Source organism: Panthera onca, chromosome B2 (assembly GCF_046562875.1).
Source record: "Panthera onca isolate mPanOnc1 chromosome B2, mPanOnc1 haplotype 2, whole genome shotgun sequence".
In the NCBI taxonomy this organism is placed as follows: domain Eukaryota; kingdom Metazoa; phylum Chordata; class Mammalia; order Carnivora; family Felidae; genus Panthera; species Panthera onca.
In genome coordinates this window covers 121,338,376-121,342,527 of record NC_138343.1, presented here as the reverse complement: position 1 = coordinate 121,342,527, position 4,152 = coordinate 121,338,376, and the positions used below count along the sequence as shown (strand labels likewise).

General features: G+C 43.5%; 1 pseudogene; it reads left to right on the top strand.

Annotated features, from left to right (window-relative positions):
- The first annotated feature begins 2,728 nt into the window (after positions 1-2,728).
- LOC132666536 (developmental pluripotency-associated protein 3-like) lies at positions 2,729-3,425 on the top strand (annotated as a pseudogene).
- Positions 3,426-4,152: the final 727 nt, after the last annotated feature.

The window sequence follows — 4,152 nt, the reverse complement described above, 5'->3', positions numbered from 1 at the left end:
ACATTGGCCCACTGATTCCTGTTCACCCTACAAAGCAGTGTTTCACACAGTGTGCTCTGTGGACCCCCCACATCACAGTCAACAGTGGTTCCTGCTGAAACTCAACTCTCCTTCACATAGGGCCATTTTAAATGGCAGTTGGTGCCTCTGGAGCCCAGATCCCTGCTTCCATAAGCTTTTTTTTTTTTTTTTTAAATGCTTATTTATTTTTTGAGAGACAGAGAGTGAGCGGGGGAAGGACAGAGAGAGAGGGAGTCATAGGATCTGAAGCAGGCTCCAGGCTCTGGGCTGTCAGCACAGAGCCCGACGCGGGGCTCGAACTCACAAGCTGCGAGATCATGACCTGAGCTGAAGTCAGACACCGAACCTGCTGAGGCACCCAGGCGTCCCTTTCACAAGCTTTAATAAGCTCCCCCTGCATCCTGTGTTTGGAGATCACTGTTCTGAAGCCAAAGAGAAGAGCAAGGTCAGTGCCTCGTACATGTGTAGCACTTCAGACAGCTGGAGACAGGTATTATTTTCTGTTTCTCCATGTCATCTGTTCTCTGGACCAGGTGTCCCAGTTTTTTCAATTGTCCCTCATAGGAAATGGTTCCAGGTCTCATTCTCTTTGAGTTGGGTTTCATTTTCTTAGAGTTTGCACTAAAATGTGATGCCCAGAACGGAATATAAGAACTGAATAGAATGCTCTCGCTGTGCTCTGACAGGGGCAGGAGGTGGGGCAAAACGAAGGGACCAAGTCCTTAGCCTAGGCTACTGTATTTGTTATGAGAGACCATATGTTAAACATATTTCATTCAAGAACTTCAGTTGGCCATTGAGAATTTGATCTAGAAAAAGACAGCTTAAGCGTAACTGCACGTTTTCAACGAGAAGAATATTCATACGTTCATTTGGATGTATGGTAAAATGTCATTACTACGGGGATTTTTGGTAGTTGGCATGGGATTAAGATAAAGATGGCTTTTGGTCTAATTATGCTAAGTGGATTCAGTAAACAAACAAAAAAATCGTATGAGAGATGGCAAAGATATAATTAACCTACTTGAGAGAACACATTTTTCAAGTACAGGTCTCCCCCACTATCTAAAAGTAGAGCATTCCTATGAAAACTTTCTTAAGCCGAAACGGTGTAAAGTGAAAAAGCAATTACCATGAACTTATATGTAACATTCGGGAGCATCCCCAACCCCCAAAAATAACCTCTTGTAGGCTTTTCTCATACCTTAGGACACATCTTGTTAATGGAAGTACAAAATACCTCAAGGTAAAGCCCAGACGCTCAGACCCAGTCCAAAGCTCGGGCAGCTTGGTGCTGAGATGCTGAGTATAGTTCCTGGCGAGGGAGCTTGGCGACCCCCTTCTTGCTACCGGGGGTGCACTGCCTCTAGAAGGTTCGCTGCAACAAATGCTGAATGCTGTTTTCACTCTTTGCCTTTTTTCTTAAAGGCAAAATTCCTCGGATTTCCTTTGCTTTGTGAAAATAGGTGCTAATGTAGGTCTTCCATAAAAGTAAAGTGGCATAACATGAACTTTCAGGAAGCAGAGGACACCTGTATGTGGTCTGATATTGTCTGTTTGTGTGCTGTCAATTTGCATATTAATAATTTCGGTCACTTATGAAAAAAGTATAAAATACTTTCATAAAGTACCTACGTACCAGTACTCTCTTTGGCCTAACAGGACATCATTGTATAGGTCTGACACAATAAAATTGCGTTTCCTTAAAGAATATAATTCATAGTTTTCAACAGCTTAGACTGGTCTCCTTCCCAGTTTGTCTGAGTTGAATAATAGTCGACTAAATGCAACCCTTGGTAAACCCGCTCAGCGTTGATAATTTTCTTGATGTCATTTAAGACGTTGACATCTCTGTCCTTCATACTGTAACCTGGTGGCTATTACTATCTGTGTGAACAGGTATTTATAAAAATAAGACACACGCCAGACAATTTGTAAATCCTTCCCATGAAGTCATTTAATATCTAGTAACAGTAGAACCTAGTTTTTCCAGTCCCCCTCTTACAAGTTCTTAGTCGCCTTCCTGTGGCTCCTCTTTTCCCCTCCCCCTTTACTTAGAGCTGGTGCCTACCTCTCTCTCTCTTTTGGAGATTTCCTTCACTTTTGTGGCCTTATCTCCACTTCTCCTCTACCAGCGACTTCCTGATCTGTAGTCCTCTGGGCCAACTGTTGCCATTAAACTTCAAAAACAAAGTAAATGTTTATCAGGCATCTCCTCTGTGGTCCTTTCATGACAGTAATCTTATTTTAGCCTCATCACAACCTTGTAGAGTAGGTTGTGTTACTCCTGTTCAGAAATGAAACAATTGAAGCATAGAAAGTTGTATTTAATATTACTTTAAATTCAACATGAGTTTGGGAGGATGGTTTGGTTACTGACTGTCACCATGGCATCTCTGTGATGGTCAGAGACCAGATCAGCTTGTGTGTAACAACTGTCTATACTTGACCTAACATAGAGTAAGCACTAAATAAACACTTGAGAATGACTGAATGAATGGTCAGGTACGCATTTTAGGTGTATGCTAGGTAACACAGCATGCATGTTCTTTCTCTCACCACGCTTTGTTGGAGTCTTGGGTTTTCTCGCTCTTTCTGGGCTATTTCATTCTTTCCAGGCTATTTTGTAGCTAGTTGAGTCCTGAGCATCACCTTCCACTGGAATCCAAAGATCTAGAAGGAGCTTCGGTCTGTGACTAGGCTTTCAATGGATTTGGCAACGAAGCTTTACCTATCCTGTGGCCCGGAATGTTCTCAGATGGCCAGAGAAGAAAATTCCAGGAAGGCTCAGCTGCCTTCCAACTATCTCCGAAGTATTAATAAAGAACTTTAGTAAATTGACTCTTGACCCTAGTATCAAACTCCCTTCCCCTCTACCAGAATATCCACCCCAACAGCAGGACGGCGAGAAGAAACCACAGGGGCTTGTGGACCGAATACTAAGCAACAGGAGGAGGGGTGGAGTAAGGACTTTGTTAACTGCTCCAGAAGAAAGGATGGAAAAGCTGATGTGGTTTATTTTATTTTATTTAAAAAATTTTTTTTTAATCTTTATTCATTTTTGAGAGAGAGAGACAGAGCATGAGTGGGGAAGGGGCAGAGAGGGCGTCACAGAATCTGAAGCAGGCTCCAAGCTCCGAGCTGTCAGCACAGAGCCCGACGCGGGGCTCGAACTCACAAACTGTGAGATCATGATCTGGGCCGAAGTCTGACGCTCAACCGACTCAGCCACCCAGGTGCCCCAGCTGATGTGGTTTATTAAAAAACATTGCTACTTCAACCAGCATTCCACGGATGAATCAAGAGGGAAAAGATTTAGAGGTGGATGTCATTATTGCCTGTATCATAGAGATCCTTCTGAGGATCCCAGCATGGAGAATAATTATGACATGGAGTCAGTGTAAACATAAACCTTAAGATACTGTTTTTTTCTCGCTAGTAATTTTAGGATCAGTATGCCGCAGCTTGGGAAAGCTGCTCTGTTGAGACCAACTGTGTAATATTTTGATAATCTATGATGTAAGCTCTGGCCTGTCTTTTCTACCTAGATACCAGTAATTTGTGAGGAGTCCTGCTAGTTTGCATTTGAATGACTTCAATATACTTTACTTCCACTTTTTGATGTGACCCAAGGAAGTAGGTTTTGAGTGTTGCCTGTGTGTTTGAGAAGCCTGAAGTTGTTAAGATAGGTTAACCTAACATGGGGCTCCTGGGTGGCTCAGTTGGGTTAAGCATCTGACTAGAGCTCTGTAGAGTAGGGCTCTGTGCTGGCAGCTGGGAGCCTGGAGCCTGCTTCGGATTTTGTGTCTGTGTGTGTGTGTCTCTCTCTCTGCCCCTCCCCCGCTCACGCTCTGTCTCAAAAATAAACACATTTAAAAAAAAAAGAGAGAGCGGCGCCTGGGTGGCTCAGTTAGTTAAGCAGCCGACTTCGGCTCAGGTCGTGATCTCGCGGTCCGTGAGTTCGAGTCCTGCGTCAGGCTCTGTGCTAACAGCTCAGAGCCTGGAGCCTGTTTCAGATTCTGAGTCTCCCTCTCTCTGACCCTCCCCCATTCATGCTCTGTCTCTCTCTGTCTCAAAAATAAATAAACGTTAAAAAAAAAAAGAGAGAGAGAAAACCTAACATCAAATTGG